The sequence below is a fragment of the Myodes glareolus genome, chromosome 20, assembly GCF_982192425.1.
Source record: "Myodes glareolus chromosome 20, mMyoGla1.1, whole genome shotgun sequence".
NCBI lineage: Eukaryota > Metazoa > Chordata > Mammalia > Rodentia > Cricetidae > Myodes > Myodes glareolus.
Window position 1 is genome coordinate 30,802,734 of NC_142045.1, and position 23,062 is coordinate 30,825,795.

Sequence of the window (23,062 nt, forward strand, 5' to 3'; positions counted from 1 at the left end):
ATTATAGGGAATTAGTATCTCCTAGAAATGCAAGGTTTACACTCCCTTGGCAGAGCAGCTGTCATAGGGTCCTAGTCTTCAATAGATAGATATGGTGTCTATATGAGATAGTAAAAGGGATTAAAAAGTTTGATAGATTATCAAAAAGAGAATTCAGACTTTCTCAGAAATACTATCTTTTGTAATCCATATTTGATAAAGGTCTTTGTGAGGGAGCTACGCATCATAGGAGCATGAAGGAAGAAAAAAACAAAAATACATCTTCCCGCAAAAGTGAGGGTTACCACATAGGAAAAAAGAGAAAAATATAATACATAGATGGCATTCAACCTTCTATTGGAAGTAAACAAATTTGGCCTGGAGAGATGACTCAGAGGTTAAGAGCACTGGCTGCTCCTCCAGAGGACCTGAGTTGAATTCCCAGCAACACAGGGTGGCTCACTGCCATCTGTAATCATATCTGGTGCTCTCTTTTGCCCTGCAGGCATACATGCAGGCAGAAAACTCTATACTTAATACATTTAGAAATAAAAGGAAACAGGTCTTTATTTACTTGATCAATGAATGCACACTGAGCAGGTAGCAGGTGTCTGGCCTTATAAAATTCTGAAAGACTATAGTAAGCAGACATGTCATCTGCTTTGAGGAAACCTGAGACTTGCAGTTGGGGGCGGGGAGCAACAAAAAATTTAAGAGGACCCTATCGAACCCCATTGCTCTGTAGCAGTAGAAGGGCTAACTGAACTGACTGTCGTGTAGGAAAAGTTTGAGCCCCCAAAATGACCACAGCTCAGGCATGGCAAGCAGGTCAAACTAAGGGTCCGGGGCTAACAGGAAGCCTGGAGGAAACGTATAGGGATGTATGCATAGGCACTATGAGGACCATCCTCATGTTTATCCTATCTATCTAGGATTTCAGCATCTTCTAGCTGAGTGTCACTCTCTCTCCAGGATACAAACTAAAAGCCAAACATGTCATAACTATGTGGAAAGTGTAAACACACACTGTAGCATTCGTGATGGCCCAAATGTTGTGGGCACACTTAACACACGCAGGAATGGGCTTAGTTCTTCTTTATTTTTTATTTTTATTTTATGTGCAGGAGCGTTCTGCCTGCAGTGTGTGTCAGTTCACTACCTGCATGCGGTGCCATCAAAGTCCCCTGGAGCTACACATTGAGAGCCACCATGTGGGTTCTGGGGATTGAAGCCAGGTCCTGCGGAAGAGCAACCAGTGTTCTGACCACTGAACTATCCTTGCAGCCCCCAACAGGATCGATTTTTGAGGGAAAGATGAGAAACCACCCAAGAAGCACAACAGTAGCTGCGAACACTCGCTAGATTTTCGTGTGTGCTGGGCACGCTGCCAGGCTCTTTACATAGATCACCTCCTGCTACTCCCTCCACAAGTGGCAGGAGTGTTTAAGTACCACACAGATGCAGAGACACACGCTGATAGACCCAAGTGTTTCCCTGAAGCCACACAAATGGTAAGGTGGAGCTGGCCTGGAACCAAGGTAGGGTAGCTCCAGGCCCTGTGTACTTCACCCCTGATCTCTGCTGCTCTAGAGAGTTTGGAAGACACTGCTGCTGACGCGGGGAGTACTTTCACACAGTGTGATTCCCATCTGTTCACGTCCATGTCAGATCAAGCCGCCAACTAGCTTTCAACATAGAACAAGATGATTACTGCATCTTAGATGAAAGAATGGACGTGTGTTCCGATGTTTGTCACTGTTCTCCAGAGTTCCTACCAGGCTCCAAGTCATCCTCATTAGTAGAGAACTTCAAATATACTGGATGAGGTGGTGTGTGGCCTTTAAACCCAGCAGTCAGGAGGCAGAAGCAAGTGGATCTCTAAGTTCAGGGCCAGTCTGGTCTACACAGTAAGTTCTAAGCCAGTCAGTGATATGCAGTGAGACCTCATTTCAAAAAGGAGAGAAAAACACAAAAAAATACAACCGCAAACATATATCCAAGGAATTTAAAACACAATAATTAACTTCTTGGGCAACTTCAGACACTAATTTATCTGCGTTAGTTTCGTCGCTGTGGCAAAGTGCCTGGGGCCAATAACACTACCTACAGGAATGAAATGTTTGTTTTGACTCAGTTTCAGAGGTTTCCATCTGCAGTAGATGGGTCCAGTGGCTCTGGGTATCTAGAGATGTGCAGAACCATGGAGACTCAGCAGGGGAACCATCTGAGGTAGGGTAGGAGGAGGAGAAGAGATGAAAAGTGAGGTTGGAGGTCCAACATGCATGTCAAAGGCACAGTCACCTCCCACGCAGCCCAGCATCATTAAATTCTGTCTCACCCAAGCTGTTCCACAGGCTGGGACCAAGTCTTCCTTGTGAGGCATTTGGCGGGCATTCAAGATTCTATGTCTAACATATCTCAAATGTTCTTCGCCTTAAGCCATCTAGTGAGTGCAGCTCTTGTGTAAAGGGGGAAGTACTTATGTTTGGGCATACAGAACTGTTAACTTGGGAGGAGCCATTCACAGAAATGTTGAAAGCTCAACAGGTTAACTGTAACCATTGCTTTCCTCAGAGGAATCTAAGAAACGGGGAGAGAGAACATTCTGAGCACCACATCTCAAAAGATCCTGGTCCACCTCTCCTCATATAGCTCAGGGACTCTGGCCCTTCTCTATTAGCCTCTTGGGCTCTGAGACACAGAGCAAGACAGGTCAATAGCCTATTCTTCAATGGGCTGATGTTTAAGGGTCTAGTCTCAGAGAATGAACTGTCCAATGGATTCCTCCAGGGATACCCATAAACACAATAGCAGACTTGAAGTCAAGAATGACAGGGACAGTGACTTCAGGGGCACGGCTTTGCTTCTCTGTTGCTGTGAGGAAACACTGAGCAAAAGTAACTTTAGGGAAGGGTTTATTGGGCTTACAGATCGCAATCTACCAACAAGCAAGCAAAGTCAAGGCAGGAACTGAAGACAGGAACCTGGAGGCAGGAACTGAAGTAGAGACCATGGAGCAATGTGCTTACTGGCTTGTTCTCAATGACTATCTCAGAGGGCTTTCTTATAGTATGCAGGACCACCTGCCTAGGGTTACTGCTGTATCTCCAAAGGTAATGAAAATTTCATAATCTAAACACCTATCTTGTCTCTCCGCATGCCCAAGCTAATAGCGTACAGTAATTCTGCTTAAGTTTCAAATCCGTTCCTGGCTGTCAACAATGCTCAGAACTAGAGATGTATGTATCTACAGAGGAGTTAGTGATTGCTGTTCAAGCATTTCAGATTTAAAAAATAGGAAGAATTAACACCCTAAAATACAGATGTTTAAAAGTATCACATCTGAGACTAAAGAGATTGATCAGTGGTTAAATGACAATTTAACTTGCTTCACAATTACGATGACCTGAGATCGCACCTCGGCACCCACCTAACAGACCCACCTAGTCTCCTATGCCTGGGCCTGCAGCATTGTGGTGACTATGATGACGACAGGGGTATTGCTGGGGTGTGATGGCTAACAACCTAGCTGAACAAACTGAACTCTAAGTTCCGGGACAGAACTTGCCTCAAAGGAATAAGGTGGAGATGGAAGGAGGAGATACACAATGTCCTCCTCTGGCTTACACACACATGGAGAGGTTCACACACGCACACACACACACACACACACACACACACACACACACACACACACACACAGTCACGTTCATTTTGCAGCCCCAGTGAAACAGTAACAACGAGATAGGTAATTGAGAACTTAGAACTCACACTTGAGTCACAATCACAAACTTCAGTTTATATTTAGCAAAAATATTAGCACTCTGAAACCCACCAGACGGCCTGAGGACTTGTTTCTCTCCCTCTGCCGCCAGCATTTCATTAGGGAAAGGGCTTTGGCTCGTATCTATCCTAATGCACAAAGGGAGTCCACTCCCGGCTAGCTCAGTAGATTCTTAGCGCACTGCCACGTCAAAGGGAAGGGAAGAGAGGTAACCATTTCACCTTCCATCCAGGATGGGCCATGAGCCCTCGTTGCCTTTATTTTGGTAAATTCTGTTCCTGAAATAAGTGGGAAATTGTTTTACAGGAGGAAAAAAAAAGGTGTCTAAACCAAGGCGATCAATGAAAAACTTTAAAAGCTCAAACATTATATTAAGAGAGTATCAGTTAATTAAAGTTCTCAAATTGTTGATTTCATTTTTTTTTTTTGTATTTTTGCTTATTTGTCAAAAGGCACTTTTGACGCTCTGGTCACAGAGCCCTTCCTCCCTCCCACACCCAGGGGAAAATAGCCTTATTTTTCTCACACCTCTCCTTTGTTCTCCTCTGATGGATTTCTCCTTCTTCAGAACTGAAAGAAAGCAACAAACACAGCTCTGAAGGAAACAATGGTCTACATAGTCAAAGCTTTGTTTCCAAATTACAGCCTTAGTGTTTGATTGAGCTGAGTCCATTAAGAGGCAAAAGGCGAGGGCCCTTTGAAAACCATCTGTAATGAAGCTGAGAAGGGAAGGAAAGCATTAGCAGATCTGCCCCAGGATGCACAGGTAGATGCTGTGTGAATCATTAGGAGTGAGCATAGGGTACCTACTGCAGCAGCCAGTGCACAAAGAGTACAGCGCGTTAATGAACCAATACCCCTGCTGGGCTCAGGGTAAGTAAGTGTAGTTAATGGCTTGGGGAGAACATTCTGGTGGACCTCCAATGCATCCAGATCTCATTCAATGAAGCTTTACGGCTTTAGTTCCGGGCTAGAGACAGCCCTGAGCAGTCAGCTTCTTCAGACATCGCCTAAGCTGTGGAGAACCGTCCACACAGTTCTCAGTGCGGTTTCAAGTCCAGTTACACTTTCTGAGTTCAGAGGACCCGATGGGTTACACCGTTGTCAGCTCCAGGGCTCAGCTAATTGCTTCTGCAAATCTGCTTCCGACTCCCCTTTCCTCACATGTAGACATCAGAACCCCCTCCCCGCAGCAACATTTCACTCTAGCCTCGTGCTCGGTCCCTCAAGGAGAACTCTGCCTGCAAGCGCCGTCCTGGTGATGTAAGAATCAGGATATTACGTGGATTTTTTTTTTAAGTTGACATAACATTTTGCAGTTTATGTGATTTTCTGTTAATAGAAAAAAAAAGGCTTAGGGAAAGCTTAAACATTTCCAGTAGGAAGTCTTGGTATGGATTTTAGTGCTTGAACACTGACCTTCCTGTAACTGGAAACGGTGAACTGATAAAATTGTGCTAGCAGGGTAGAGACTGGGGAGCAAGGGCAACATAGGAAGAGCTGCCTGTCCTTCCAAGACTCGGAGTAAGCCCTTAGCAACCTAAATAAATATCAATGTCAGAATATTGGAAATGTGATAACACTGTATAACTTAGCTCAAAGAAAAAGATCTTTCCTTAAATTAATTTATGCTATTAAAAATATTTACTGGTCCTACTGTTCTAATATGTTCTAATAGCAAATTTTTTTAAGTATCGTATTTGAGTATGAAGAAATAACAAAAGACTTATTCACGATAAAGTTCTCAAGATTTCTTTGAACAAGTGACTGGTTTATTTGCTATGAAAATGCTACCATAATCATTTCCTACACACCCCTACAATGCAGCCATACCAACCCAGGAAAGTAACACTATCTCAAGGAAGCAGAGACACAGCACACACCACCTAGATTATACCTTGCTCCGTTCGTAGCTCAAATGGGATCCCATTAAAAGTCCACAGTAATGAACATTAAACACCATCTCTTCATAAGGTTGGCAGACTCCCTTAGTGAGAATAAGAGGGAGAATTTGGGGAGAACTAGAAATAGGCTGGAGGTCACAGGCTACTGCACCAGGAGGGAGGGGGACATGCAGAAGAAAAGGGGGCCCAGCCCTTACTGTCCAGCACAGTTCCCACCAGTGTCGAGATAACCAACAATTATGAGGGATTATTCCAGGTCAGGGGTGGAATTGTCTGAGAGTATTTGAAGAAGCAGTATTCAGCATTCACACAGGGCCAGGGATGGTGTGTGCTCCTTCTTGCAAGGGTGGAAAAACCCAGTAATCCATTGGTTGGTTTAAGGTAAATTGCAGAGACGTTGGTACAGTAGTGGCATGTAGTTAGCCTTTGCCCCCAAGTGTGTGTCAAATCAAATCAAAATCAAGACCCAGCGAGGTCCAGTTTGCTCTTTGTAATTTAAGTACATTGTAGAACAAAATTCACAATTACTTACAAGGGCATAAAAATGCAAGCATCTAAGAAAATAAAATTTACAATGATTATCATCTAATCAAAATAACCAAAAGATATCAAAATTGCTACAGCTTTATCACAGACAGTGAAATAGAAAATACATATGTGAGACGCAACATATACTGGGCTTCCTGGAAAATGGGAGCTTAGAGAAATTACCTAAATACAGAGTAACAGAATTTATGCCAATCAGGGAGCAGAAGAGATCGCTCAGTGGTTAAGATGCACACAGTCTTCCAGGGGACCCACGTCCATATCCACCACCCAGAGCCTCCATCAGGTGGCTCAAGAGTTGCAACTCCAGCTCCAGTGGGCCCAACAGCTCTGGTCCCCGTGGGCACCAGTACACACGCGCGTACACACACACACACACACACACACACACACACACACACACACACAAATTATAAGTAAGTGTTTTAAAAGAAATTACACAAACTGGCATAGGTAAAAATAATTTTAAAATAAAAAAAAACACTAGTGAGTTAGGGGACACAGCCAATCACCCAAATATATTTTTAATTAAAGTCTCTGAAAGAGAGAGGAAGAAAGCTAGAAATATTTTTTTAAAGAAATGCTTTTGTCTAGTTTTGATAGTTTTTTATTATTTTTTGGTTAGGTTCATTCTATGACAATTTCATATGTGTATACAATGCATTCTGATTCCTCTTCCCCTACCCTCTTGTGTCCCTCTCTAACAGAACTTTTTAAAAATTTTTCCTAATACTTATTTATTGTTTATGTGTATAGGTCTTTTCCCCGCACGTATGTCTGTGGACCACATGCATGGAGTGCGTTGGACCTGAGGGTACATCCCCTCACTGTGGCAGGCACTGCAGAGGTCCTGGTGACCGAACATACGGGTGAGCATACACCTGGGACTCCTCGCATCTTAGTGAATTAAGAAGCAGAGAGCTAGCGGTTATTAGCTCTTTCCTTTTAACGTAGTCTGGAATCCCAGCCTGTGGAGCGATACCGACTACATTCAGGATGGGTCTTCCTTTCTCCATGAATCCCTCCTGGAAACTTCCTCCCAAACACACCCAGAACCGTGGCAGCCTTCTAAAGTATTCTAACTTAACAGTGATGAGCAACCACTGAGGCGTGTAAGGGCACAGCCACATTGCTCAGATGTCACGAACCATCAAACTCTACCAAACACCATCTCTCATCCTCTTAAGAAAATTTACTACAAAGTGGTTCCATTTGGGTCCAAAATACAATACTTTTATTAGTTAGGTCTAAATGGTGATTTTTTTCAGATATTCATTTTACCTTACACAGGATTTATACCACTAGAAAATAAAATGTATCTTCATGTATTTTGATTTTTGTGTTTTCTTCTGCAACTCTGTGCATGGAATATGTCAGTGGAAATTCCGAGATGATAAAAACTGAATAAAATACAGGCTGTTTCTAAAAGAAAGACATCAATTATTTAATCCTGCTTCTTCATTTTTACTGTCAGGTACCTAGTATGACAATGTGTGTGTGTATGTGTGTGTGTGTGTGTGTGTGTGTACATGTATATAGTAAACATACATAGTACCTGGTACTATAAGAATGTATGTATGCTAGGGTTTACAGGAGACTTGATTATATATGGGATCCCAGGTCCAAGTAGAGATCCCCCAGATGGTTCTCTGGACAGAGGAGAGGGTGCCTGAATCGGCCGTGGCCCATGACCATACTGATGTATATTTTGCTTATCACCATAGATCCTTCATCTGGCGAAGGACGGCGATACAGTCGGAGACCCACATTGGAGCATCGGACGGAGCCCCCCGAGGTCCAAATGAGGAGCAGAAGGAGGAAGAACATGAAAAACGAAATCAGTACTGCGAGGGATGCTATCACCCACTGATACAAGGGAACGGATCTAATGAGAGTTTACCAAGGCCAGTTGGACTGGGACTGAACGAGGAGGTGATCTAACCAGATTCTCGGAATTTGGCCGGATTCTCTGACTGTGGCTGGCCCGAAGTCTTTCTGAAAAGCCATTGACTATGATACTGGGACCTGTTTCCTCTGCATATACTGGATTTTGGGGATCCAGTCTGTTTGGACACTCACCTTCCTGGACCTGGAGGGAGGGGGAGGGAACGGAACTTCCCACAGGGCAGGAAACCCTGACTGCCCTAAGGGACGAAGAGGGAGGAGGAGAGGGAGTGGGGGGAGTGGGAGTGTGTTGGGAAGAGGGGCGGAAATGGAAACTTTTATAATTTAATAAAATTTACTAAAAAAAAAGAATGTATGTATGCATATATAGTAAATGTATACTGTAAAGTGAAATATGTGTGTGTGCATATATATATGTATATATATAAATAATTTTATGAGAAAGCTTATGTCAACAGAAGTAAATGTATCTCAGTGGTAAAGCATTTGCCTCACCTAATGTATCCAAGGTTTAAAGGTCAATCCCAAGAACTGAAGAAAAGAGGGAAAGATAAAAGAGAAAGAAAAAGAAGATGATATGATATATGTGGAGAAACGATAAGTTGGATTTCATCAAAACAAATACATTTCCTAGGGTCTTAAGATGAAAAATGGCAATCTACATATCATATTTGCCAGGTGGTATCTGCTAGGCAATTAGTACATGGAATATTAAAAAAAAACTTTAGGGAATAGACAAAAGACAGAAGTAGACACTGAGCTGAAGACGGGATCCATATGGCAAGGAGACTGACAGAAAGGTGTTTAGCATCATTAGCCATTGGAGAAATGCACATCAATACCACACTGAAGGAGCACTGGTTGAATGTTTGAAACTAAAAATAACTGAAGATGCCCAAGGCTGTGGTAAGAGCTGGGAATCCCAGATCCTGCAAGAATGGATGGTGGTCTCTGAAGAGGAGAGACACTCGGAGAAATGTCACTTTATAAAAGACACAAACACGATGAGTCAACATTTACACACTGGGCAGGTAGCCCAGATAAACGAAGATATTCCCAACACAGATGGTTACACCAACTTTATTGGTGAGAGGAGGGGGGGAAAAAGAGACCTGGAGGAAAGCCAATGCCAATGTCTTTCAGTGGGTGCGTGGTTAAATATAAGCCGGTCCACCTATGCCGGTCATAAAATAGACGCCAATCTTCAATACCCGCGATGCCCTGAGGTGATTCTCACAGGCGCAATGTTGAGGAAACAAGCCTCAAAAGAATATATATTATATGATTTTTCTCATACGATAATCACTAACTAAAAAAAAAATACACATATAAGTGTGGAAAACTGAATGGTGGCCTCTCACTGTTGGAAGTAGTGCCCAGGCAAAATTTAAACAAGAAAGCCAACCTTATGTGAATCAAGTTTAAAACATCTGAAGATGAAAAGAGATAAAGAGCTGATTATTGATATAACACGGAGTAGATGGTTTGAAAGTGACGGAAATTCGTTCCTCCTGTTTCGTGTGTATCTGTAATGGAGGCTGGGAAGTTCTGAAGGCTGAGGTGAAAAGCAGCGGCTAAGGCGAACTTCCTAGTTCATAGCAGGCACCCCACCATCGCTTGGGAAGTATGCTTATCTCCCTCCAAATATATCAGGAAGGTGGCTGAGATGTCACCACAGATCATTGCCAGGACCTAGATGAAACTCGTAAATCCCCTGAAGGCTGTGTGTGTCGCTGTGAGACTCAGGATGTTACCAGAGAAGCTCGAGAGCTAAGTCTTCTGATTGGTGTGACTTCCGACTTGCCCATGTTGCATCACAACTGTGACAGAAGCTAGTTTGCCCACAGCATTGAATACTACTGAACAATAATCTGTTGGGGACTAGGCTGATCCGAGGCTCCCTTGGAGGCCCTGATGGGAGGACACAGAGAAGGCTAGTTCTGTGTCCTTGCCCAGGGGCAGACTTGTCAAGGTTCAGTCTGAGGTTGGAGTCAAGGCTTCGAAGAAGCTCAGTTTTCAGCTCAGAGGAACCTGACTTTTCCCCCCACTGAAGAGACTGGAGTTATTAGTCTCAATGTCACTCTATGCTTGATCTGTGAGGCACTGGAGATAGCCTATGCTCTTTTTGGCACAATATTGTTTGATTAGCTTAGTGCTGATTTCATCCCATTATAGACGAGCTTTCTGTTGACTCTGAAAATTGAATATAAGATGCTGTAGTTCTTAATAGACTTCTTTGCATGAGGCATCAGCTTGTGCAAGATCTCCTGATCCCAGTCTTTCTTAGCTTCTTCACTTTCTCATCGCTGGTCCTCTTTTGCTCTCTCAAGAACCAGTCATCGAAGAAATGACTTGGAAGTCTAGGTCAATCAGCAATTGCTGCACACAGCTTAGATGAATATCTGAGCTGAGGACCAGGGTTTCCCTCTGGAAAGGAAGCCTTGTATCTATCCCGGGTTCTCCAAGGTTTATGCTACTGACCATGCAAGGAACTCTATTGCGTGGTGGTACCCATGGTTCCGAATGGTTAGGGATAATTCTCAATCAAGACCCCACGTTGTGGGTTGACGATAAGAACATTATAGACATGATCAACCAGCGATGAGTCTAAGATCTAGCTCCACATGGGACATCTAGAAGAGTTTCACTGAACTTGACATATATTAATTGTCTTGAAGGTTTGTTTGTTTTTGTTTTTCAAGACAGGGTTTCTCTGTGTAGCTTTGGGGCTTCTGGAACTCGCTCTGTAGACCAGGCTGGCCTTGAATGCACAGAAATCAGCCTGCCTCTGCCTCCCAAGTGCTGGTATTAAAGGCATGCGCCAACACCGCCTGGCCTGAAGTAGAATATTTAAGAAATGACACTTAATGAGGCACTTTTAAGTCACTGGGGCCATGTCCTTGAAGGGGTCTCTGAGGACGCAGTCACTTGCCCCTTCTTGTCGTTTCTCTTCTTGGGCGTGAGCAAAGGAGTCGGCATTGCCACATGTTCCTGTCGTGGTGCTCTGGCAGAGATCTGAATACCAGAATAATCGATAATGGGTTGAAACTGCGAACACTGTGACCAAAATAACTCTTCTTTCTGCATTTATTACCCCAGGTATTTGCTACAATATAGAAAGCTACTCATCCAGTCCTGCATTGCACAATCGGCTTCATTAAACTGAATCAACGCGCTGAGGCACCCTGCATTCAGGAAATGGAACCAAAATCAGACCGGGGCTACAAAGGCCCCGCACGAGCCTCCAGTCGCCCAAGCTCTTGGGTCGCAATGCTCACTCTCACAGTAGGTCCATTACAGAGGATGAAAAGTCCTCTCTAGAGGATGGTGACAAAGTTTTGCCATATTTCTGATACCCATTGTCTTAGTTAAGGGTTCCTAGTGCTGGGATGGAAGATCATGACCAAAAGTGACTTGGGGAAGAAAGTGTTTGCTTCACCTTCCAGCTCACAGCCCATCATTTAGGGAAATAAGGACAGGAACTCAAGGCAGGACTGAAGCAGAAGTCATAGAGAAATGGTGCTTAGTCCCAGGACTTGGTCAACCTGGTCTCTTGTAACACCTAGGACCACCAGACCAGGGCTGGCACCACCTGCAGTGAGTTAAGCCTCCCACATCTATCCTCAATCAAGAAAATGCACCACAGGCTTGCCCACAAGCTAGGCAAGTGGGGGAATTCTCTAAATTGGGATTCCCTCTTCCTAAATTGACTATAGTTTGTATCAAGTTGTATGCCTGTGTACTATGTGTGTGCAATGTTCAAGGAGGCCAAAAGAGGGCACTGGATCCCCTGGAACCGGAGGTCCAGACGGTTGTGAACCTCCATATGGGTTCTGGGAACTGAACCTAAATCCTCTAGAAGAGCAGCAAGTGTTCTTAATTACTGAGTCACCTCTCCAGTTCCCTACCATATTCAGTTATCTTAAAATTAAAAAGAAAGAAGCATTCCTTGAAAATATATCTGTGTATAACTTTGTCACTGGAGTCATTTGAAAAGGACAACTGAGGCTGATGAATAGTTAGATAAGGGGAAACTCATGAAGGCTGCAAAGTATGAGTAACCAAATGAAAACCTTAGAGGAAAAACTCAGCAATGAATTGAAAGAAACAAAAAGTTGTTTAACAGAAGGTGCAACAGAGTGTGAGGGAATGTCGTTTGGGAAAACAGGGCTATAAAAATGCTCAGAGGAAGACAGAAAGAGCTGAAATGGTTAGAAAACACATTAAAAAGAAGAATTAAAGAATATTAGTCACTTGTCATGGAGTACAAAAATCTCGACATCAACATTCTGTTACTTTAACGGAGAAAGAAATAATGATACAGAATTATATACGAAGACATAATAGCCCTGAGTTTTACAAAACACTGAAACATATCAACACACTATAAAGTGTTCTATGAATTAAACAGAAGAAATACAAGACACATTATTTTATAATAGAAATAAAATGTTGGGAGCTGGAGAGAATGGTCAGCAGTTAAAGGGACTGGCTGTTCTCGGACTGGCTGTTCTTGCAGAGACCTGGGTTCAGTTCCAGCACCCACATGATGGCTCTCAACTGTTTGCAATTCCAGTTCCAGAGGCATCTGGTACCCTCTTCTGGCCTCTGAGGGCACTACATGCACATGGTGCTCAGATATACAGGCAGCAAACACTTACACACATACAACCTTTTTAAAAACTAAATAAAATTAGGTTGGGTATGGTGGTCCAAGCCTTTACTTCCAGCTTTTGGGAAGCAGAGGCAAGCAGATCTCTCTCTGTGAGCTGGAGGCCAGCCTGACCTACATAATGAGTTCCCAAACAGTCGGAACTACATAGTGGGACCCTGCCTCAAAAAAAAAAAAAAAAAAAAAAAACAACAACAAACAAAAAACACTAAGTAAAACACTAACAGAAAACATTTAAAACAACAAAGTAAAGATAAAAACAACTAAAAATAGGTAATTCAAAATTACAGCTAGCTTCTCAACAGAAATGACTGAATTAAGTATGAATTGAATTCCATAAAAGTGTGAAAAACAAATGCTTCCAATCCATGACATTCTAGCAGATTGAAATAACTTTAAACATGAGAGAAAATATTTTAAAAAGTCAACAATCAAAACCAGAAAGTTCATTGCCAGCATATACTAAAAGATACACAAAAGAGAACACTTGAACCCCCAGCAGGGCCAAACAAGGCAGGGAGCAACGGGTGTCTGGAAGGAAGGAATGAAGTCATCACAACAACCAAAGCCAAAAGCAAAATAGCAAGCAAAATACATTAATAATTGCTTTTTTTCTTTTAAAATATTCATTTACTCATTTTATGTGTGTGTGCAATCCTGAATGTATGTTTACGCACAGCATGTGTGCAGGAGCCTATGGAGGTCAGCAGAGGGCGCTACAGCACCGGAGTCTGGAGCTACAGACAGTTCAACTGCTAATGTAGGTGCTGGGCACTAAGACTAGACCCTTGGGAAGAACAGCCAGTGCCCTAACCACTGTGACATCTCCTTGACACCCATAATTGTTTTTTACAAACTAAAACAAACCTGCAAATTTAGCCTTCACCCACCATATAAAATACCTGTGGATGCTCAACATAGAAAATGTATTTTCCAAAAGATAAACATACTATTCTTCTAATTTATTTTATCTATTCTGGAATAATGGTAAGGAGAAAATAGCTCATTAAACAGATATATATTCTAGATTGGTTAATCTTACATTTACACTTCGAATAATTACCAAACACTCAAAGTGTTGCTAAGGGTGTCAAGAAAATAACTTAAATGTTATTTATTGGATATGTAGAAATTAAACCTTTAAACTTGTAAAAATAAACTATCCCCTATGATCAATAGCATGAACAATACGTAAGCATCAGTAATCTCTCAGGATGACCTTACGACAATTTCCCAAGAGTTCAAGTGCATAGAACTGTATCACATCCCTATACATGGAAAGGCCTGACATGGTGGAAAAAGCAGGGAACGGCTGTCATGCTGGCAGCTCTCCCTGCTGCTCTCTAAGCAGCTGAATCCCAGGACCAGCTAGAAAACCAAACCTCCCCATCTATAGGCAGAGGGCACACAGAGAATATCCAACAGTGTCCAATGTTACAGACAAATCAACCCTTTGAATGGCACTGTCTCTGATTCAATTGTATGTGTATTTCACGATTATTAAAACTGTCCACCTGAATTCCCCACATCCCAAGAGCTCTTATATGAGGAAAAGAGTGCAATCTGCTTTATGAATAGAACTAATCAATCACTTTCAGTATTTGACTCCTAATCTTATTCTATGTATAAAGTGGGAGGATCTTATCCTGCCTTTAGATCTATCTAAGAAAGTAACCCACACCCTGAAAAACTTCCTTTAAACAAACAGAAACAAGTCCTGCTCTGGTTCCATATATATCTATGTTCCCCAATAATGGATCATTTCAAACACTCAGTTTCTTTAGGCTTTTCTCAACGAGTTGCACGTTTTCTTGGCAGATTTTTTTTTTTTAATCAGAGACTAAGACTATAATTTGCAATGAGTCTTCTGTATTTTAATGGGTAATCATGACCATTAACCCAAAAGGGAGCAACTTTCTACCTATAATTGTGCCAAATTTTCAACCACAGCAATGCAAAACCCAAAAGGAAAGCACCTGAATATTTTATCCAATTATGTTTTAGGTTCTGCCTTAGTGTTTGGTTCACTGCAAAGTCCGAGCAGGAAGCAAGGCGGCTCCTCCTTTTGAGGCTGAAGCTATTGATGTTTTCATACGACAGAAAGATATTTATCATAAGCACCGTCATAATGAAATGCTTTTTCATTATAGCATCTTTTATTCCTGAAAGGGCAAAATCATTTGCTGGCTCACTCTGTTCCAGGAACGTGCTGGAGTGCTAACTGAAACTGCAGCTCAGCTCTCCAAGCGCCGGCGCACTGCAAATCAAAACGTTAAGCTGTGAGGTTAAAATGAACCTGATAAACAAATAAGCTCTTCCTCTCTGCCAACATTTCCCTTTGACGCAGCGCAGACAGAGAGGTCTAGCTGTACGTGTTCCCTCTCCTTAATTTTAGAGGCCCTCAGAGCCTTCCTTACAGGTGACACTCTGATCATGCTGTATAAATCACAGAGGAGAAAAATTCTGGCAAAGTAAAAGCAGGCTCCTATTCTTCATTAATTTTAAAAAAATCCATTCAGTATATGCTTTTTCATGTTTTATTCAATAAATTTATTGTGTGCGTTTATGTGTGTTTCTTCGCACACACACACACCGAGACACGTATGTAGAAGTCAGAGGGTAGCTACTGGAGTCGGCTCTCTCCTCCTACCGTGTGGGTCCCAGGGAGATAACTGAGGTCATCAGCTTGATGACAAGCCTTGATCTGCAGAGCCTATCTCACCAGCATTACTTATTGAACAATACACATACATGTGTGTGCACACACAAATGCATTAATATACGGTATGTGCATACGTGTGTACATTTCTGTATGTATTGGGCAAGAGGTGAAATTCAGCATGACCCAAATGTGCTTGTCTAACAACTATGGTTGCAGCAAAGCATTCAATGTGTGGCTTTCAGGACAGTCCTTGGAGTATCATCTCTTCTCTTCAGCATGAACAATGCTTTTGCCTGGTAGGATGCTCACCGTGGTGACAATGGGTAAACCACAATAAGTACTTCCCCTGTGGCTGCCGTGCAAGCAATAAGCCTCTTGCCTCAACTTTCTGTTGTATTTTTGAGAATTCATACTGGTATCATGACCAGTTACTAAAGACAAATGCTTTAAAAGAAAGGTTCAGTAGAGCAACAGAGAAAAGACAAAAATCAATCCTTACATACTGATTTATTTGACTCATCAAATAAATAAATAAATATTGAGCAGCCTAATCCACTGATTCTGAAGAAAATAACCTTTCCAAAGTTCAATAATACACAGTCAAAAAGACCAAAAGCAAAACAAAACTTATGCCACCTACAATGGATCATCATGATCTGTCAAATTTGGTCATGAACTTTCAACTTAATTTGCTAAATATAATCATGGACGGAGGCTAGGGCTTCTTTGGGTTCAGCATGCATTCCTGGGAAAGAAGCTGTGTCTGGGCTCTCTCACGTCTGACTTCTCCCTTCAGAGCACAGTGGACGGAAAAGGTTCGGAATGCCAGCGTGGCAGCTTTTAAATCAAAGCAACTCCTGATCGGGCTATAGGAGTCCCGTGATGACGCCCTCTCCACAATAATAGGTGACTGAATGCTGGATCTGTTGAATGACAACTGGAAGATTATGTGTTAGTGTAAGAAACGGTGTGGCGTGTATATAAAAGGAATATTGTTATAAGTGGGCTTCATTAAATAAGCATGCTCAAAGTCATCTGTCACAGGTATGACATTATGAAAATATGAAAAATGAACTCTGTTCAACCGCAAAAGCATAATATCTATAGAAATCTTATTCTGTGGCAAACTCTCGGGGTTGTAAACATCATTTTCACTTTTAAAGGTGTTTACTGTCTAGCCCCAAAGACAGGCCTTCACGTACCTGCAAGGCAGATCTAACAAGCTTTGTCTGTGTTTATACTTGGGACATCAGGACAAAACTTCCCAGAGAAGGTGGTAAGGGCTCTGGGCGTAAACAAGGCTTTAGTGATGGGAGACAAGTGTGCCAGGGAACAAAAGGGAAAAAGGTATTCCAGGCATGGGGAACACTGCCTAAAATCCAGAAACCCAGGGGCCACCCATTGGCCTACCCAATTGCCCATTTACAAATAGGCAGTAAATGTGTGTGGGTGGGTAGTAGTTCAGAGTCAAGTGTCATGTTAATATTATATACATCCAACAATGTTGTCTTTCAGGGCAATGTCAATAGATTCTGTATATAATGTTTTCATTTCGAATGCATGTATTCACTTAAAAACAACCATGTCATAGGTACTGAAATGTCTTACCAAGGGTAATGAAATAATTAGTTAAAATTTCAAAAATAATGAAGACGAAGCCACTTGTCTTAACACTTTACATAACAGTGACAAATGGAATATAAATCTAACTTGCCTCACCTTGACGGTTTTTCCACAAAGGGATGTTATCAATAGCTATAGATGTGGTGAGGTTTGAATGTAAAGGAGCTCTTGTCTCATGGCTTCTTAATGGAAAATGTGTAAACTTGAATTTTATTCGTTAAGGAAATGTTCTTCTTCATGTGTATTTCATGTAGACTGAGGAATAAAACTAGAAACAGGGTGCCTGAGTGAGGCCTGTGGCTGGGCCAGAGCGTGAGGATTACATGTGCAAAGCCCTGGGGTCAGTGTCCAGCCCAGAAGGGAAACAGGGCAGCCTGCGTGAGCCCAGCAGCCCAGCTCCTGCTTGGCTTCAAGGCTGTTATTTCTAATTCTGTCCTGGTGAAAGGAACAGACATCTTATTCCCATGTTATAGTATTTGGAAACTTTAAAGAAATAAATAGTTGGAAAAATACAATTCGCTTTTAAGAAATAATTAAAAATGTAATTTTTCTTTTTCAGGGGTGTTTGGTTGGTGTTTATTTCCTTTGGGTTTTTTATTTTATTTAGGTTGTTTTTTGTTTTGTTTTGTTTTTTACCAACTATCCTTCTGCAGCCCAGGCTGCTCTTGAACTCAAGACCCTCCTGCCTCAGCCTCCCAAGTGCTTAGATGACAGACAGGCAGGTTTTCATAAGGGTTGTTTTGTTTTGTTTTTCCAATACACTGATTCACCATAGAGTTAAACTGTGGTGTTTGATCAGTTCACCTTTTCCAAATCGCTAAAACGTGATCGCACTTCAAAGTCTAAGCAGAAGAAATGATACTGAGTGACTGGCACAGGTTGGTGCCCAGAAATATCTACCCCTCCCTTCTTTGTCTCTCCTGTCCTCTGTCTTCAGTAAAAGCCAACTTTTCCGGCTACTGGCTCAAAGAAGTTAGGGTAACTTCGTTAACATATTTTGAAAAATAAGAGCAGACTACAGACATTGGTTAATTAATGTATATCATTAATTATACTGCACTTACTATTTCTCAGAGAGAATGCTTTGTGCTAGATAAAAGCGTATTTTTATAGTAGAGTCTAAATTAATTTATATTTATTCTAGTTTGGAGCATAAGACTATGCCCATGTACACTCTGTCGTATCTTAGGAGCTATCATCTGAGACACTGTTGTGCTGTGGGCAAACTAATGTTGGAAGAACTACTATGTAACATTTGGCAACAGTAATTGATCAAGTAGTTAAACTGCCATCCTTCCTATCCTACTTAAGTTGAACTTCCCAGACACATCACAGGGACATTTAAAAGGTTTAAATACTTCATTGCATTTGCCAAATAGTTCATGGAATGAAATCACTTCAAGTTAACATGTTTTCAATAAAAGTATCTTTCCCTTTTAGTTTCCCAGATGACTTTCTTCCGAAATGTCTTTCTCTGTCCCTCGAGTATTTTGTGGTTGCCATAGCTGTTACATGAAAGCTCTCCACGATCAGGTCTGGATGGGTGTTCACTTAGAAAGCACAGCCATGCCATGTCTGCCTCTGCTTAAAAAAAAAAAAAAAAAATCCTCAGCTCTCCCGAAATGCCAAAGCTGTGCATCAGGAAGGGCGAGAAACGGATAACTTCGGGAGGACAACGAAGCCATCACTGCAACGAGACGGAGATAAACATCCAAGTACAGTTGGGTTAACGTGAATGCTTATGCTTATTAGTGGGAGGGAATGGACAGAGCACTGCCAGCGTTTTCACTTTGGGTTGTCTCAACTTCAGTTTTCATAAGAGTCGTGTTAATAAAGGTTCATAGTATTTGACGGGTATTAAATAAGTCAGTGACGCCAGTTTCTAATCAGCCCAGACAACACCACGATTTAGGAAGGCAAGATGTACGCTGGAATCTGATCTCATAACTGTCTGGCGCTGATGATTTTAGAAGGAAATGTAACAGTCTGTTACTCCCCGTTCACCCAGTTTGTTAAAATGTGTGTGTGTGTGTGTGTGTGTGTGTGTGTGTGTGTGTGTGTGTGTGTGTGTGATATTTCCAAAAGAAAATTCAGCCCTAGTTTGTGGTTCTGGTGACTTCTCTGACATTCTTCTGTGTCCATCTTCACTTACAAATCTGATTTCCCTGATTTCCCTGCTTAAAAGTTTATGATTGAACATATGTATGTCTGTGTTTATCTTGGCCTTAGCATATTCACTATGTAGAAAAGGGACCTCATTTTAATCTTCAGTTGATAAATAGAACGTTAATTTATTGAATTGACACAAGCCATTCTGGAGATTAAATGTGTGGGAATATAAATAGAGTGTTTCCAAAAAACACAGAGATTTGATTTTAATTCAGAGAGTCAGCAAGCAGAGACTCTTAAAGGGACTGTAGCTCTTCAGACACTGATGGGGTTTAAAATACAGTAAGTCGATAGGATTGTCCTGGATGATCAGAAATGTTTACTATTTTTGTGTCGTTAAAAAAATGATTGTACCAAAAATCCAATGACTGTATATAGTTTCTGCTTGTCACCTTCGGTTGAGGAACAGCGATGTTTAAGGCTGATTATTTCAAGTGAAGTTTAATGCCATGTACTTCATGCACGTATCAGTAGACAATGGTCATTGAGAGCTGGCAGACAGTCCGTCTGCCTTTTACGTCCATCATAGCCTGAGACAACACAGTAGTGTATAAGCCATGAGTTGCTGCCGAGAGCTGACTGTGCTCTGTCCTCTGGATGAGGGCGTTGGACCAGCTAGGTCTTTAGATCTTCGGATGGATGTGGTTCTCTAAGTGTGAAGTATATACACTCAACAAGATTCACTAAACAGAAGGGGTAAGCAGACAGCTAGCTTCTGGGATTTCCAATCTCCATAAAGTATGAACCGACTCAGACTCTCTTCTGCGGGAAGCTATTTGGCCTGTTACTATTTTGATAATGAAAATAGGCAGCTTACACAGTTCGATCTTGGCCTTCTAGAAACAAATACAACACACGAATAAACAATATGAGATTGTAAATCTAGTCCCTCCCATATCTTTGAGAATGACTACAAAGAAAAAAACTGAAATGTACGTCATTTCTTAAGATCGGAGATTTTCACAAAGGCCATCCATGCTTGATAGGTTTGGCTAAAGAGGTGTTTGCTTTCTGGCCAGCCTAAACAGCTGATGCTCGGATAAAATGTGCATGTTCCTTTCAGATCTGACGGATAAATTTCTCAAAGTTCACACGTGCACATCTTCTCATCATAATACATCCACTCAAAGGGTATGAGAAACTCGGATGCATCCCTCTCGCCGGCAACCTGTTAGTTTCCTAACTCTTTGCCTTTCTTGGCATAAGTCTATCCTTCCTCCGGCCAGGCAGAGTAGAGATTCCATCAACGTTCAGGGAGGGTAGAGCTGCACACTACAGTCTTACCCGGAAACCATACCAGGGCATTCTCTCGCCATCTGTCCTACCCTTTATTAGTCGAAGATATCCACAAATCCTTTGGTAAATGCCCATTTACCTTGCCCTCTTGGACTGACTGATCTCGGTAAACAACCGCACTATTAGCAGAGACTGGAGAGCTTCGTTGACTTCAGCCACGTCAAATCCAATTTTGATCCTAATTCTGAATTTCGGACAGAATTACGCTTATGTCTTACTACGCTCTCTCTTAAATACTTGATGTTTCCTGGTTTACTGTCCAGAGGAACAGAAGTAGGCGTCACAAATATAACTTTAAATAGCAAATCGTAACACGGTTAACATAGCCACCAACTCCTACTCTGGGTGTCTGAGTCTTTAAAAGAAAATCCTCTGCTAAATCTCTTATTCTCCTTAAAGAATGTTTAAGAGCTTTGTGTTGTGATAACTACGACAGAAAAGCCAGCAATTCGATGAGCCTCGGTGGTTTATTTTATCTCAGTTTTACAAGTCTGTTCTAAATTTCATTTTAAAGGTACAGCGCAGGCTTCTCCTCCCTGTTTCCATTCCCTTGGCTTGGTCGCTTGCTCCGTAAGTAACTCGCTAGCATTTTACAGCAGCGGAATTTAACCGGTAGGGCTCCCCTGAGAGACCGTATCTACAGGGACAGGCCACAGTGGCTGGAGAACACTGGACACAGTGACGAGGTCTTCGGTCCCTCTGACCAGCTCTCCCCACCCCCCTCCCTCTCTGGAGTCACAAAAGGCAGCTGAGTTCGCAGGTGGAAACAACAAGTTGCGCCATGGATCCAAGCAATCTACTCAGGTAGCAAGCAGGGTCCCTGGCTCAGTTGGAGTCTCGGTTGCCAGGAGAACTAGGAACCACCAAACCTGGTTCAACCACATGCGTAAAAGTGCTTTTGCTGCCTGACAGAAGGAAAATGACGCAGAGGGGAATGGACCCACAGAACAGCAATCGCTGTACTCCCTTCCTGCCCTCTGTCTCGGTGCCTGCTGGAGAGCCTGAGGGTTCACCGTATGTGCCCTAAGACCCTGCCATTTCCATCCTATCCTAACGCTTGGGAGGCAGAACACAAGCACCAAGCTCCCTAGCACCGCGGGCGGAGAGGCTGATCCTTTGTTTACCATGTAAGTCACACCAGGGGTTCGCTCCTCGCCCTCACCCACCACTGCCTTACAACGCGAAGCAGAGAGAGCCTGGGAGCGCCCCCAAACTCCTCCTCAACCCGGATCACCCAAAAGAAAGCTTCGCAGAAACCTTTCCCCGAACCTTAAAAAGCAACCAAGCTGCTGCACCCTAGTGACTCGTAACCCCTAAGGGATGCCCGCCTCCCGAGAGGGAGCCTGCTTCCCAGGAGGCTTGGGAAACTTAACTGGTATCCCATTTGCGTGGCCAGCGTCTGGAGCGCGGAGGCTGCACCCTCTCTTACCTGCAAAGTTGCAATCCGGTGGCTGAAGTGACAGAGGTGGGCTTGGCTGGCGCGCGGCACCAGTGTTGCGCCCCGTGCTAGCGCAGCCGGTCAGTTCCGATGGGGTTTTTCGTAGTCGCTGCCGAGTTTTGGAGCATTCCAAGGGGAAAAAAACCCGCACGAAGCCGGAGCCCACGCAGCTGGCACGGAACTGGGCGGAGTGAGGATGCTGGAGAGCCAGAGCAGGGGCGCGGGGGAGGGGCGGCCCGGGAGGAGGCGGGGTGCCCAAGACTACAGCCTCATCCGCCCGGCTCTGATGCTCTCCCCCCCACAGACAAAGTTGCGTTCCCAAGGGGGGCACAGAGCAGCCTGAAGGACCGCCCCCACCCACCCTGGGTCGGCCCGACTGCCGCGGATATGCATCCCACGCACCTCTCCAAGAGCGGGTGGCAAGGACCCACACACCGCGATGCTCCTCTCCGGGAGCATCGCTCCAGGTCAGCCAGTGGGCAGGGTGACCGGCCGCATTCCCTCTGTTACCCAGCTAAATTGGTGGCCAGGACCGGACTCCTAGGTCTAGTATGCCTGGCAGACACGAGTTTGAGTTTAGGTGGTGCCCCGCAAGGGGTGCAGAACTTCACTTAGCAACCCTACCCAAATCTGGAAAGCACTGTTCCCACCGTAGTAAACAAGCACCCGTGCAGCGCGGGTCAACCGGTAGAGCAAATTATTTATCAACCCCCTACCCAGCCCCTGCAACTCTGGTCGCTGCCCTGGACTTCTGGCACCCCCTCTCCTGTCCTCAAGGTGTCACACTTCCCTTGCTAGTTAGTGCAGGGATGTGGCTTGCCACTCCTGTGTCAACAATCCAGACAGTGGCAATAAATAAATGATAAACCACAGCGTCCCGTCCACTCCTACCCCGCTCTCTCTCAACAGCTGGCACAGGCACTCGGCACGTCTTCCATATACTTAATCCCAAATCACGTAGCAACCTGGGACCTGCAGGTCCCAGCGGCTGCGGGTGCCTGGTGCCGGGGCATGGGTGCCTGGATTCAGCCTATCTCTAACTTCTACCTGGAGATCTCAAGATACAGGTTACCTTTTGGTCTGT

General features: G+C 43.3%; 1 protein-coding gene across 2 annotated transcripts in view; it reads right to left on the reverse strand.

Moving 5' to 3' along the window:
• Trpc4 (transient receptor potential cation channel subfamily C member 4) overlaps window positions 1–22,362 on the reverse strand; it is a 163,097-nt gene extending 140,735 nt beyond the window's left edge. The window contains exon 1 of one of the 2 annotated variants that reach the window (XM_048424747.3): window positions 21,970–22,362. The gene's annotated coding sequence lies outside the window, so the exon portion shown is untranslated. The remainder of the gene's footprint in view (window positions 1–21,969) is intronic. The other variant, XM_048424746.3, reaches the window with a different exon arrangement.
• Window positions 22,363–23,062: the final 700 nt, after the last annotated feature.